This window comes from Megascapheus bottae, chromosome 26 (genome assembly GCF_031878675.1).
Source record: "Megascapheus bottae isolate mThoBot1 chromosome 26, mThoBot2.hap1, whole genome shotgun sequence".
Lineage (NCBI taxonomy): Eukaryota > Metazoa > Chordata > Mammalia > Rodentia > Geomyidae > Megascapheus > Megascapheus bottae.
In genome coordinates, this window is record NC_143534.1 from 5457430 (window position 1) to 5473949 (window position 16520).

The following is a 16520-nucleotide window of genomic DNA, read 5'->3' on the forward strand; positions in this document are numbered from 1 at the left end:
TAAAGGAACAACGGAAACGATAGAATTCATCAAGGAGAAAAAGAAGGATGTTGTCATGATTTGAAGTAAATAATTCTTTAAAGAATACTCAAAGAGCACCTAGTATTAAAAAACAGACAAATGACAGGGTACCAGTGGCTCACACCTGTAATCCTACCTGCTCAGGAGCCGTCAAAGCCAGTCCAGGCAGAAAAATCTGTAAGTCTCTTATCTCCAATTAACTGGAAGTAGTGCTGTGGCTTAAAGTGGTAGAATTGTTAGCCTTGAGCTGAAGTGCTCAGGCAAAGTGCTACAGCCCAGAATTCAAGGCCCATGACTGACCAAAAAAAAGACAAAATGAACTTTGTCAATAACTTTCACCAAAATATACCACTAATATGTTAAGAAGAGAAAACATTTTCATGGGAAAGATAAATTTAATTTATACAGTGCAAGATATGAATAGCCAGCACTCACATATATTAACATGTTATATATGTCACTATGTGTGTCATATATATCTATATATGCCAATATGTTTACAATTACTTGTATAAATATGTACATACAAATAACCACGGAATCAAGCAATCCCATAGAAATACTGACTATAGAACTGAGCAAATCCTTCACAGAAGGGAATATAACTAGCTAATAAGCATATAAAATTCCCTCCTCTAAATTAGTCAAAGGCAAATACAACTGAAGTTCAAATGGGATTTCAGCATGCACCAATCACAATTGCTACATTTCAAATTGCCTGATTTCAGTGTCATGGATTGGACTAAACTATGTTCAACTTAAACTTTCAGTGACTGCTTATGGAAACGCCAGTGTAGCTAACCACTGTGCATGGTGGTCTCCTATACAGTGTAACAACTATAACAACAACAAAACATACCTGACAGTATCACTTGTAATTTTCTTCCTAGGAAGTCAACCAAAATAAAGATGGATATGGATATGGATATATAAAACATATGTGTAAGAATGCTTACAGTGATAGTCCTCATAATAACACTAGAGGTGGTTTGTGAACTCTTTAAACAACCTATATTTTCCATTTTGTTCAAATCATGTAGGTTTGAGGGTATCTAAAAATCTAGAATTATTTCTTAAATAACGAAAGGCTACCACTATGAGTCATGGATAAAGTTGAGCGTTGTCTTGAACCTCTGAGCAGGTGCCATTGGTAAAGATGGTCCATACCTCCTCAACTCTTCTGGAATTTGAGCTACTGAGTCTGACCACCTTGAACAGGTTTACACATTGTCATAGTTATATTTCTTATTAAAGTATTTTAAGAATATCTTTGACCCCTTCCATGAAGTTATAACCATTGACATTAAATTAAAAAAAAAATCAAAACCTCCTTGCAGTAGTAGAATGAGCTGTACTATGGCAAGCTGAATACGAGCTGTGAGGGAATTGTAACTTTATAGCATTCACCAGTCACTACACACTTAAGTCATTAACTTGCTGAATATTTGGGGACAGCTCAACTATGAGAAATAGTACAGGAGCCAAGGAGCCAGTACTCTCGCTCATATTAATTGCATTTGATTAATATGATGAAAAATATCATTAAATAATTTTAATGCAGGTGTGTGGATTAAAGCTACTGGAGAGCTTTCATGACATAAACATTGACAAATGATGTGCATGTTTCAGTTTGTATAAGCAATTAATCTGATGTGCTGCATTAAAGTTAATTATTGCACTCATATTTACATGGCTGGCTCAAAATATACCCGACGATGAACATACTGCCTTGGCACAAAATTATTTTTAACATATTATGTATTTAACATACATCAAGCTTAAAGAGAGGGAATCAGAGCAGAATTTTAATTCATTTTTTTCAGGTTAAGCTGGCTATTTTTAATGTAGTTTCCACTAGTTCCTTTTCCTTTTAATGACATCTGAACAAATCTTTGTCCTCATGTTAAAGTAAGTAAATAAACAAATAAATAACAAAGACTAGAGTTTGTGAGGCTAGCCATGTGTTTGATGAACATATCTACTGCACCAAAGTATAAATAATAACAGACACTAAATTATTATTATACTTTTACAAATATTTACTAGATTAGCTGCCTTTATGTTTAAGATTAAGTAAAACGTTATGCATATAGGTACATATGTATATGTACATATGGCTATAATTGCAAGCAATCATGAGTCTGAGTGTTCCAACCCCAATACTAGCAATATAATGATAATAATAACTTCAATAAGTGTCAGAGTAACAGTAACGGAAGTGCTCTTTTCACTCTGGACATTGTGTAGATAATTTCTATAGATCATATAATGAAGGTATTTATTATATTTTCTCTAATATAGTTAATAATAAGGAAGCTTAATTTGTATCAGGCCAATATAAGCTTGAATACTAGTGAAGGAAATTCTGACAAAATAATCTTCATAGGATACAAATGTCACAATCTGTATGAAACAACACATTCATGCCAAGGCATGAGTAATTATAATGTGCATCATTTTTCTCCCAGTCATTCTCATGTATGCTTTCAAAACTTAACTCCTGCAGTAAGATGAAAGTGAAGTGGAATGAAATCCATTGTGAAACATTTGTAAAACCTGAGACCGAGCAAATAAATAGATGAGCAGACAACCAGATTAACAATGGTTAGCATTTATTTGTTTCATTAATTTCTGTTCATCTATTGCTTCTTTGATATGGCGTCTGGTAGAGAATCACTTAATGTACTCTTTATGTTATCACGGGATATTTATTCTTGTTTAGCATTATTCCATTTTATTCCTTGTTATCTTTCCAGCTCTCTCATGTGAAATTCCACACTTCTCTCCATGTACTGTCAACATTTTCCAATGGATTTTTAAAAATACATTAAGCATCATTGTTCAGAAATCTCAGCCTCATAACCACAATATCTGCAGTATCTCCACATGGTGTAGTTTACTGATCATTTTGTCTCTGAAAAAATATTTTTTCTGTTTTGCTTATTATTTCTAAATATATACCAGATAGTACATGTGAAACAAGAATACAGAGATAAATATTATTTATAATGAGACATAAAATTCAGTTTCAAGAAAAAATATAACATTAGTTCTGAGGAAATATAATTTTCCCAGGCTTCATATGAGCCAGAGCAAAACAAACACATTTGTTTGCAAATGTAATACACCTCCTCCAGAAGCAATCTCAAAGAATGGTCAATGTAGAATGCTGGTGTATTCAGTATTTTCCAAAAAGATAGAACAAAGGTGGTCTTCTTTAGAAAGGAAATTGTGGGAAGGCAACTTCAAGGAGAGAGATGAAGGGAGTAATATTTCTTTGCAGCTATTTCTGCTGCCACCCCTGTGCTAAGAATTGCCCCAGTAAAGGAGAATTGCCATTTTTTTTTTTTGCCAGTCCTGGGCTTGAGCTTAGGGCCTGAGCACTGTCCTTGGGTTTTCTCAAGGCTAGAGCTCTACCACTTGAGCCTCAGCACCACTTCTGGCTTTTTTCTGTGTATGTGGTACCAAGGAATTGAACCCGGGTCTTCATGCATGCTAGGCAAGCACTTTAACCACTAGGCCAAACTCCCAGCCTGAGAATTGCCATTTCTGCAAACAAGCAGAGGATAGGGAGGGGCTTTCACTCTGCTTGCTGTTTTCACATTGCTATAAGCTCAGAATTAGCTTGGATGTTATAAATGAGTGTTTGGGGACACATGCTCTGGTTTCCTTAGACTCCGTCTCTTTAGCTGGACTCTCAGAGTGAGAGATTAAGACAATCTACATGGAATCTGACCTGCGATTGGTTCTTTGTTTTGCTAGGATTACTTTTCACGGTTATGACTGGCTTTAATTTCCCCTGAAAACTTAGATAGAGAATAGTAGTTGTTGGGATGTTGTCTTCCATGTTCCCAGCCATCTGTATGTGCCTGAGCACATTGGTGACCCTCTTTGTATGCTCTGGCCTCCTCCAGTGGTGGAAGGTTGTGCATGGTATTTTACATCCACTGGTCAGGCCCTAGAGATGGGCAGAGGAGAAGGGAACTCTCCATGGTCCTGGTCCAGCCTTGGTCTAGGCAGATCCTGGAGTGCAGAGGTGAGAATTGCCCATTCATTCTGACTCTTGTCCTCACAGAAGCTACACCCTGCCTTTGCCATTGGAAGATATGGTAGTAGGTCTTCAATTGCATGGTTTCCAGCCCTTCCTCTAGGCTAGAGTCTTGTTTTTCTTTATCCTTCCACTACTTAGGTGGAATTACATGTGGACATAGGATAACAGAGCTTTCCATTATCCCCCTGGCAGCTTTAGACTACATGTCTTATTTTTTCCCCCATTTTCTAATACTAAAGCCTTTTCCAGTCCCTGATCATGCTCTTTCTCGTGAATATCCAATTAAAGCACAACGAATGGCACTTTCAGGTACATAAAGAATTCTCCTGAGTCTATTTCTATGGGCAATAGCAATTATTTTCTTTCCCAAGTAGTGAGTTTAAAGTGATAGCCCAGTGTTACCGTAACCTGCATGCCTGTATTCTGTGTTTGAGCGAATTGTCATATTCTATGGCCATTCTGCCTGGGCATTTCCACAAATTTCTTCTTCTCGCCAATTATGCAATTTTGTGTGGGAGTTTTTCACTTGTTTTAAGTAAGGAATCTCTGCATGATTATGTATTAGCCATCTCCACCAAACACTGATTTCTGCTTGAGATGTATTTTGTCACGCACATATACATTCCTCTGTGTAGACTAGAGAGTGTACAAATTTTCTTTATAGCTATGGAGACCTTTAACAACCTTTGTTAAGCAGGAATCTCTAATCCTTACATTTTCCTGGTGGTGGTCTAGAGTCATGCAAGTGTGTGAAGACAGGGAGGACTTTAATAATGCAGCAGGTACAAGTGAATGTAATTAGGCTAACTGGAAGATGGAATGGGTGGTGCTCACGCCCTTACCATTCTATAGAACAGTGATTTAGTCAGCTGTTCTAACATACCAGGTATCATAATATCTAATTCTTTAATTATATCTTCACTATTTATTTATTTTCTCACACTACAGATAAATGCTCCCTGAGGGTATGGTAGACAATTTATTCTTTTAATTCCCTTTCAGCATTTTGAAAACAGAATAATGCATTGACATATTAGGTAATCTGCCACAGCAAAACTGCATAAGACATATAGGTAAACATACACCATAATGTATATATCATATTTTAATATTTTTCACCTTTTCTTCATCAACCTCTGATCTATTATTCTTCTGTCTTTATCAGATTTTGTTGAAAGTTATATTGCCTTTGTAAAATTGGGTAGGTCTTTTATCTTTTTCCTGAGGCCTGAAATAATTTGACTTTCTAAAAGCTCTCTTTCTTAAAGGTTATATAAATTCATGTTACATAAATCTCAGCTGGGAATCCATCTGTTCTCAGTGCCTTTTTCAATGGTAGATCTTTAAGCGTCTTTTTCTAAACTCTCTTATGGTAACTGATGTATTTAAGTTTCCCCTTTTTTCTTGAGTGAATTTTGGCAATACATATTTTGCTGGGAAATCATCCATTTCCTCTAAACTTTCAAATGTCTTGTCAGAAAGTTTGGTATATATTTTTATGACTTCTTTAATCACTTCAAAATGTATGAGTCTTCTTGGTTTTCCACTCCTAATTTGGTGTATTTTTGTATTTTTCCATTTTTTTGTTAAAGCAGTTCATGTGGCATTAGTATAATTGAATGGACTTTCATTTGGAGGGCTGCTGTAAAATTAGAAAATCGCATGTGTAGGTGAGGGTGTGGGGAGGTGGAAATATTCGTGCACGGTTGGTGGGTAGGTAGAATGCTGTCACTAGTGTGGGAAAGAATATTATGGGTTCTCACAGAAGTAAAAATTAGAACTAGCATATGATACAGCAATACCACATTTCAGAATGTACCCAAAATAATTAAAACATACTCTTGGAGAGATAGCTGGATACCCATGTTCATTTCTGGCATTAAACACAATAGTTAAAACATAAACAGCGCAATTGTCTATTAGCTAATGAATGGATAAGTTGTGTCGCATATGCAAAAGAGAGAGGGCTAATTTCCCTGAAGAGGAAAATTGCATGTATTCATGATGAGCTATCATGATAGTTCATCATAGAATTTTGGAAAATAATAAATTTGATACAAACTTAACCTTTGACATCGTACTGCATCTTATTTTTTCTTCCATCTTAGCTTGCCATGATCAGTCCTCACTCCCCATTAGATGCTCTTTGATTTGCAAATACTGTCGTTAATTTAAAAAAATGAACCTTAAGCAGTTGTTCTTAGGTTTGTTAGCTCTAGAGTCCAATTGGAAGTTCAGATGAGCTGCTGTCCCACACATTTCTCTCTGAAGACTGCTTGTGCTGTTGCAGCTTCAAAGCCACATGTTTGGAGCCATGAGCCTTGGTTACTGTTGACGTTTGTTTGGATTTTTTTTTTCAAGAAGATTGGCCCCTTTTGATGATGTATGTTTGATCATTGAAGTTAAACACTAAGCAATCTCTGGATACCAGTGACTCATGCTTCTAAATCCTAACGGCTAAGGAGGTTGAGAACTGAGAATCTTAATTCAAAGCCAGCCCAGGCAGAAAAGTCTACAGATTTTATCTTCCATTAACCAGCCAAGCAAACAAACAAATAAACAAAAAACTGGCTCGGGTAGCAAAATACACGCTGTGAGTTTTTGTTGGTATAATTCTATCTATCTATCTATCTATCTATCTATCTATCTATCTATCTATTATCTGTATGTCTTTTATTTGTCTATCTATCTATCCCCATATCATCTATCATCTATACATGACTATATATGTATATATATGTATATATATATAATGTCTGTCTGCCTGTCTATTGATACAATGTTATGTAGCTCTGACCAATCCCAGACTTGTTGTATGACTCCTGCTGGCCTTGAATTCCTGATTTTTCTTCCTCCCTCTGACCCTAGAGTGCAGGGATTGCAGATGTGAACTGGCAATCTACATATTTTATGATGAAATACTTTTATCATCTGACTCATACCCCTTGAACAGTTCTGTAATTTGGCTATCAGTTTTATTTTATTGTAGACATTATACTTAGTAATATTTTTATCTATCTTATTCCACATTATTTTGCCCTCTCCAAAATTTAGAGTTTGGATTCAAGATTTCAAATACATCGATCCTGCATCAGTGAATCAGACATTTCCATTTCTAGATAGAAATAGCACAGTGAAGAGTCATTCCATTTAATGGCCCTGGCGCCATTATGATTTGTTGTTCTGACCTGTTTGTTTTCATGTTTCAGCAACAGTAAAGAGTCTTAAGAGGACAACTGAGACCCAGTGATAAACATCACTCTCCCAACATATCATTTCAGTATGTCATACCTCCTATGTAGGACTTTATGTAACCATAGGTTAATAGGATAATGACCTTTGATAGTTGGGTGCTGTTGGCTCTGTTGTGTGTTCTTATCCACTCATGGGGTTAAGACTGGGCGTGGTAGTTAGAAACTACCCTGGGAAATCAACTTCATGAGTTTGCTTCACCAAAAACAGTCACAACTGGCTGGAGACATGTCTCAAGTGGTAGCGTGCAGGTCAAGCAAAACACTAATTAAGCATGAGGCCCTGAGTTCAAACACCAGTATGCTTAAAAACAACAAACAAAAGATGTCATTTACAAAAAGAAATCTAAGATAATCAGAACATCTAGGACTTTTCTACCACCTCTCTTAGTCTTTGTTTGGTCTCTTGAATCTATGTCTGTGTTTCCCTACTCTGTGCTTTCCAGTGTTTTAATATACTATTCTACAAAATCTAAAACATAGTGCTTGTAGTCAGTCCTTTTTTACAGTGATTAGATCTGAGCAGTATTAGCTGAATGCATGAATACCTCCAATTTTGTTAAGATTAATTTACCTTGGACGATCTCTGTGGCTTTATATGGCCTGAAGATTTTTTGTTACTTGGAAATTGAAGTGTCGGTTGCATATTTTCTGAATACACTGGCCATTTCAGGCATTATTTGTTTGCCCATTCATTTGTATCTCCATCTTCACAAGAGCCAAAAGATTGGATTAACTAATAACAGCCATTCTGGAACATCTGGCACCAGTTCTAGGGTGCCAGCTCATTGCTGCTGACACAATTTCCACGAGGAAAAAAGATAACCAAGAGTTGTGCATTATATGACTATTATCTGAAAAAAAGGACATCTATCTTTTAATGAACTATGTCAGAGGATGAGTTCTATGGAGAAAGTCTAAAATGTGGCTTAAAATTATGTCCTGGGAAGGCCCTGAGCTCATGCAGGGCCAGGATAATTGAGGGTAAAGGAGTGATTCATTTTTACAGTCCTCCCGAAGATCACTTGCAATACTTTGATGTGATGGGACTGAAATGCAACAGTGGAGATAAACCTTACGCGATTTCACCCTTGCCAAGAACATGATCATATTCCAAAGATGAGAGGCTGGATAGTGAACAGCAGGTCAGAGGATGAAAAATATACCAGCAAGGCTCATGCTGGGCAAAAGCACATGTTCAGCCCAATGTAAAATAAGGAGAACAGAATATTCTGCACAGTGCTGGCAATAGTTCACTTTGCTTTATTCTGTATAAGATTTTTTTCCTACCAAATATGGGTATGATTCTTGGTTTTTCTGGTGTGGATGTTAGAATACAGGAATAGAAGTGTATGAATATATTTTAATGAAGGCAATATGGGTTAAAATATATTCATTTTTCCACCCTCCTAAATGTTGCCGTCTAGAATGCCCATTCGTAGTGCATTATCCTTATGATGATTCATGGTGATTTTGTATCATTTGGCTAGAAGAGTATTTGAAAGAGGTGTTCTATATGTAGTCTTAAGTTAGCACAAGTCCAAGAGCTTTGGATTGAATTATGGACCCAAAGCATCTCTTGAGTTTGGGAGACCTGTTTCTTCTGTGAATGAAGTAGTGTAAAAAATCTTCCTCATGGGAATATTTTAACACTGATGCAAAAGTAAGACCTGATAAATTCCTTTGTAACTGCTGCTGTTGAATTAGTTTACCAAGTGTCATAAAGACAAAAATAAAATAACAGAGACTGGGGGCTTAAACAATTGTTAAATTAGCCTTCGTGTGTCTAGGGGTTGGCAGTTCAAAATCATAGGACCGTCAAGGTTGTTGGCTTCTAAGATTTTTTCCCCCCCTTGGCCTATAATTGGTTATTTTTCTCCTCCTATTCTCATCTGGTCTTTTCTCGGTATGCATCATTGGTCTTCTAAGCTCTTTCTTTGTAAACATCAGTCAGATGTGGAATAGGAACTTTCTTATGATATCTTTTAACCTACTTTAAATTCTCTAAGGCCTTACCTTTAACACATCCTGGATGTCAGAGCTTAAATACATGAATTTTGGAGGAACGCATTCCATTCTGTAGCAGATCCCTGCCACTTACTGAACATTCATTTTTGCACGTTTAGCTATACATAAAGTATTAATTTTACTCGCAGAACAACCTCTAGAAATTTTAACTGTATAAAATAAAAATATGAAAAATAAAAATGCAGACCTTTATTTGGATAAGGAAATTGAAGCTTAGAGAAGTCATTATCAGCACCAGCGTTCTTCTAAGTAGCATGGCTCTATCTACCAGTTTCAGATTCTTTTGGGGCTGGGTGTTAGTGGGCACACCTCTAATTCCAGCTACATGGGAGGTTGAATTTAGAAGCAGAGCAGATCAAGGCCCTCTTAGGCTGAAAAGTCTGAAAGAGTTCTTTTAAACCCCTAGCTCAGCACAGCCTCCAATGCCTGTAAATTCTGACTACAGTGAAGAATCTAAGAAAAGTGAAACCTACAAAGAGTCCATGTAGTAACCTTTTTGTTTTGAAGTTGTCAAATAGTTGCTAGGCAAAGATGTTAGAAATGACACTTTGTATTTTACCCTTTGTTTTAGAAAGTTGGGAAGTTTTATTTTTGAATGAGGAGACTGCACCTGCATTTTTTAGTCAGTGCACAATGCCAATTTTCCAAAGTAGTTGCAAAAACTTTATTTTTTTTTACCAGTTTTAGAAACTTCTTTCAATTACTGAACGTTCTCACTAGTACTAGACATTTTTGGACATTTTTAAAGTGAGGGAAAATCCACTGAATCAGAACTTTGCATCTCATTTATTCTTTAATTTGCCTTTCTGCACTTATTGATGCTGACATTTCTTTTCATAAGTAATTTGGTCATTTGCATTTTCACTTTGGTAAAAGTCTTCTTTTATTGCTTTTATCTAATTTTCTATTGGATTACTTGAATTTGTCTTATTAATTTGTATGCATTCTTTTGGTACCAGGAATATCTTTTGTGAAATAATCTTCCCTTGTATTGAGCTTATCCCTATTTCGTGGTATTTTAATAGATCTAATTTTAAAGCATAGCCTAGATTATTTTAGCATAATGGATTTTAGTTTATCTCATTTATGACTTGTGATTTTTTCACGTGCTGCTAAAGAAATCTTTGCCTCCTTTATGAACATTGAGCTATTTTTACATTCTAAAATTATCTGAATTTATCTTCAGCATTTGTGTCTTCTAAGATGTGATACAGTAATCCGGTTTTACGTGTTGAAAAGCCTATTCTTTCTTTATTGTCCTACAAATGATTCTAACTCTGTGTGTAGTTTCCTTCCCAGTTCTCTCTATATTTACATGTAAGTGTATTTATCACTCAGTTCTCTATGTTACTCCAATTACTGATTTCTTTATCACGTGTCCATTCTAAGTGTCTTTGTCTATATGAGGAACCATGATGGTACTTTCTTCACTCTTTTATTACTTTATTTTCCCCAGTCCTGGGGCTTGAATTCAGGGTCCGAGCACTGTCCTTGGGCTTCCTCAAGGCTAGAGCTCTACCACTTGAACCTCAGCACCAATTCCTGCTTTGTCTATGTATGTGGCACTGAGGAATCAAACCTGAGTCTTTGTACATGCTAGGCAAGCACTCTACCATCAGGTCAAACTCTCAGTCCTCTTTTTTTATCTGTACTTTCATTCCTTCTTTCTCTGTCTCTGTCTCTCTCTGTCTCTGTCTCTACCATCATCATCATCATCATCATCATCATCATCATCATCATCTTTTGACACCTTCTTCAACCCACTCTGTTTTGTCAATGAAAAATAGTCTAGTTAACACACGTAATGGTTTTTATTATGAAGTTATATGCTTGTCTCGTGTGATTCTCTTTTCTTTACTAAGTATTTTAATTTTACAACTCATCTATGTGGCTCTGGGTATAGATTTCTCTTAAAAATAAATGGACACCCCGATTCCTTTTCTTCAAGTGATGCTAGAATGTATAGCCAGGCACATAATTTCTTAAAGGCCCACATCACAATATCTGCAGGATGGATATCCCAGAAGTGAACACACATCCCTAGGCTGAGTTTGCACATACTTATGCCACCAGAGAATGTCAGATGATTCAACAAAGTACTTGCTCTGAATACCCAAAACAGGGAATGAGGGGGCTAATATCTCCCCTTCAACCTTGATACTAGTTTGCTTACTTCTACAAACTGAGCTGATCTATACTTAGAATAAGACAAATATTACTGTGATCAGTAGCCCTCAGTTGATTAAAACTTTTGGGCATTTTCACTTATTTAATTTTGTTTATAAATTAAATGTCTGTCTATGTGTCTATCTGTTGAACTAGAGCTCTTTGTCATTTTTCATTTGCAAAACTTTCTTTTGAACACCAAAATCTAGAGTATTTACCAATTTGGCCAATAGAAATAAATGCTTCCCTTTTGACACCTAGAAAATATTTTTCATATTATTCTTTATGATGGGGAATAAAATATGCTAACATTTTGCCTTTCCAAGTATTTTGTTGTTATTTGCTTTGGATTTGGTTTGTGAAGCAACTTTACTTGATGCCAAATGAGTGACATCCTAGTGCTTTTTTCCCTAAATTTTCATAGCTTTCTGCATAAAATCTCTTATATGGCATTATTCTCTCTACAGATTTTTTTCCCACAGCATGATGACAAATTTGTTCCTTGAGTTTTTATTTTCAATTAGCACTGGTTTATATGTGACAGCCCAATTTAGTCTGTTTAGAAAATCTGCTTGATTATTTTTAACTCTCATTATGGGTTTCTATTTAATTAAGTACAGTAAATATTCCTATTCTCTTTCGGTATCTATTTGTATGTCAAAAGTTATGGGTCAGTTTCTTCTGATATAGTTTTTCTCTTCTGTACCTGCTTACATTTCTAGAACTCATCTCCTGTGAGACAAGAGACCATGGCTACCCCTGCATTTTACCAAGTGCCTGTGGTCATTCCTAGCCTACAGCAGCTTTTACCAAATGACAAAAACTAATTCTCACATCTTCTCTCCCACCCTCTCTCTTTCCTCTGTCTCTCTCTCTCTGTCTCTCTCTGTCTCTCTGTCTGTCTCTGTCTCTGTCTCTGTCTCTGTCTCTCTCTCTTTCTTCATCTCTTTCTTTCTCTCTTTCTCCCCTGCCTTTTCTTCTCCTCTCCTTCTCTCCTCCTTGTCTTTTTCCCTCCTCTTCCCATCTGTGCTCTCCCTCTCCCTCTCCCTCCCCCCTCCCCTCCCTCTCTCTGCCCCTCCTTCCCTTCCCCTCCTTTGGTTCTAAGGCAGAAAATTCTCAAGGCCTTGAGTTCTCCCTTGGCTTTTTTGCTCAAGGCTAATACTTGAGCTTCCAGCTTTTGCTAGTTAATGAATGCAAGAGTCTCATGTATTGCATTGGTTGGCTTCAAACATCCATCGACCAAGTATCTAAGACTGTAGGTGCTGGAGCCACCAGCCCCTGCCTTAATTCTCAACTTTAAATTTTGCTCCCCACTTTCTGCTTGGCCTCACATTACATGTTTGTGACTTACTGTATTTTATGAATTTCAAAGATATTTAAAATACATTATTCAGGCTTATATTTAATCTTTCGTTCACTTACAGGCTTATTCCAGCTTCACTGACATAATTTACTATTCTATGGCATAGCTAATCATCCTTTCCTTTTTAATATGAAATATAATAGTGTTCTATCACTGCCCTTGGAGTCTGAGATTGTCCTAACACACCACATGTCTGGTAGAGCCAGCTGCTTAGGCCCTTTTTCTTTCTCCCATGATGTCTGTGCATGTGGTACCAAGGACTCAAACCCAGGGGTTCCTGCATGCAAGGCAAGCACTCTACCACTAGGCCAGTCTCGCAGCCTCTTCTGTGCTTTCTTTCCTTCCCAGTGTGACTGTTTCCCTCACATAGTTTATATGTTGATTCTACACAACTCTAGAGATACGTTGATGCATTTGCCTCCAATTTATTTCCTTAAATCTCCTCTGATAATTCAATGAGCCCACACCTATAATATCCGCTAGAGTGGGCCTTACTGACTACAAACCTGAGGCTTCTTTCTTCTGCAGCCCCTCTGCATTATTTATAAATCTTTCAGAGTATTCTCTTCACTATGGATTCATGAACAAATAATGTGTTTCATTTTGGCTGACAGATAATTAATGTTAAATAATACTACCTTTGTCTCTAAATATCATTTTCCTCTACTTCAATTCATAATGAAATCATCTATTTCCTGAAGAACTCAAAAAAAGAGAGTACTCTTTTCTTCTATACATTTTGGAAGTTACCACTCATGTTGGAGGTTTCTGTGTTTACTCAAAAATGAGAAAAAAGATATCAAGTCTCTTAACTCTCAGAAGGGTTAACTAGAAAATTAGTCTTCAACTTAAATTTTCATTACATACAAGTCTATCTACCCTCTTAATTAAGCACTTTTAGTCAGCTCAAGCTAGTCTTCGATTTAATGATTTTATTAGTATTCTAAAATTGTAGCAGGGAAGATTAATTGTGTTAATAATTAGAAAACTGAGCACTGACTTTTTTCAAAAGAGTTGCTTTTATAATATCACATTTCACTTTATTTTAGCAAAACAATAGACATACAAACTGAAAATAATTCATTTATGGGTACCCTAATTTGTGATTTTTTTAAAGAAAAAATTATTAGTAATTTTTGTAAAGTACTGAAATTATTGTTTCATTCACTTACCACAAAAGAATACTAGCCTTATGGAAAAATGAAACCATTCAATAAGATACTAGCTTTTCTGTCAGTGTGCATGAAATATGAGAAGACCACCCGAACTGAAGGAAAACAAAAGTACAGCATTTTCTAAACCTTGTGAATAAATAGGGATTGTCCTGTATGCTCTATTATTTCTAGCTTGCCATTTTTCTACCCTTTCTGACCTGTTGCCACCTTGTAAGCTTCAGGAGTTGAGCAGCCATCTCTTCTGAGTTGAAGTATAGATGACCATAAAGGCCTTTTTAGCTTCCTCCAACATCCTTAATCACAGCCTGACTCTTTCGTCATGGGATTACCCTACATTTATTTGCTCATTCCTCTGTGTTTGAATAGCACAAATCAGGTTATTGAAGAACTGGGTTATCCTAAACTTTGGATTCGACATACAGTATATTATTTGATTTGGTCTTCCTGATATATGGTCTGTCTAAGTCAACACTTAAGTACATGTAAGTCAGAACTACATTAAAGGCTAAACTGCATAACACTTGTTTATTATCATTCCGGATTTAGCATGAGGTGAGTTATTGAGGGAAGGAATAACAGCACAAGAGCTAGGGGAGATCCTTTGCCTATTATTAAATCAGTCACTGTAGGAGAAGAGAGAGAGAGAGAGAGAGAGAGAGAGAGAGAGAGAGAGAGAGAGAGAGAGAGAGAGAGAGAGAGAGGGAGAGGGAGAGATCAACAACTGAAAGGCCAAAAAATGTACAAGAAAATGGAGAATGCAGGTACAGAATATAAGGAAAGATGTGAAGATTTTCCTGAAACATCCAATATTTTACTTTCCTGCCTTCATTAGTAAGACATGTTGGGAAAAACCTTCTCCCTCCACTACTGAGTTCTATCACCCTTTGCTGTATTTGCCTCAAAGGAAAGTCAGAATTCAAGTTTTGTAATGTTTTATTGGAAATATAGAAACATTACTTCCACACTTAATTAGCTCATTGGAAAAATATTGATCAGAACGTCCCATTTTCTAAAAAGTACTTTTCAATTAGTACTCCAATCACTGTATTATTAACATCATCTCAATTTGCTTTAGACTTTTTATGTTTTGAGGAATGTCAGTTTGATTAGTTAAAAAAAAACAATTAAAATGAGCTGTAATTTTATATCAGACTTGAATCGTCATATACAGGTTGATGAATGTTCTCAAGTCATCATACTTCAAATTGCAACCAAACAAGTAATTATCATATACCATCAAATATAATTACACATGCTAATCTCCATAACATCCTACAAGTTAATACCATAGATTAGCAGTTAATCATATAGTTTAAATGGGTACATGATGTATCTTTATGAATTCCATAATCTGCATTGGTGAGGACTACAGAGAAAGAGAGAGAGAGAGAGAGAGAGAGAGAGAGAGAGAGAGAGAGAGAGAGAGAGAGAGAGAAGGAGAGAGCAGTTCAGTACTGCTGTGAAGAACATATAGTTTGAAATACCATTCCTAAAAGAAAATGCTTTCTAATTCAGACAACTGGACTGGGTCTAGAATCATCAACTCAACTTGTTCCAGAAGGCACCATATGAAGAAACCAGTTTCTCCTCATCAGTTCACCTAAGAGACCCCCACATAGCTAGATGGAAAGACTGCCTTAGCTTCAAGGTCTTTTTCTGTGCTTGCTGCCCATCCAGGAGTAATCTACCGTTAACAGCAAATACTCTGAAGAGGATTTCCTTCCTTTGCTCTCCTCTCTCTTCACTCTCAGGATGTGCCAAACCCAGTTCAATGGTAAACCCTTCTTTGAGTTGGAGGAATTATGAGTCACGCCACCTATAATCTCACTGGGACAACTCCTCCGCGCTCATCTCTGCCCTGATCGACCCATCTTGCATCCCTCAAATGTCGAGGTGCTTAGGGAAAGCTTATGAAGTGAATCAACTTCTTGACCCTTACATTCCATGGGAGGGTGACTGCTGTGCTTGCTCAAAGGACGACTGACTGCTTTAAAACAAGAAAAAGAAGCCACTATGATAGAGGAGTATAAGCGGTGTGGGTTCTGTTTACAAAATAGGCAGGCTGTACAGACCAGTGGTGGACGCCACTGCTCTTCAAGGAGATGCCTGTTCTCATGAGACATCTGCCCAGGAGATGGGGTCAGTCACCTGCCATGGCGCTGAGAGTCTTGTGTCCCTCATAAAGGTTTCCATTCATTCTAAAGACGGTGGTGGGCATCCTGCTGGTTCCTGAAAGACAGTTGCATGAGCAACTTGGGTGACGCTGTGGAGGAAGGGGTTTATGAAAGAATACTTGAAGATGGCCTAGACACGACTGGTCAGGAAGCAAGGCTACTGACAGCAGGACAGGAAGCAGAGAATCCAAGGTCTGTAAGGTCATCTCTCTCACAGCTGTCTGTGGTTTAGCGTCTAGATCCCAGACTCCCAGCAGACAGCTTCAGAGCACATTCAGCTTTGAGTGTGGA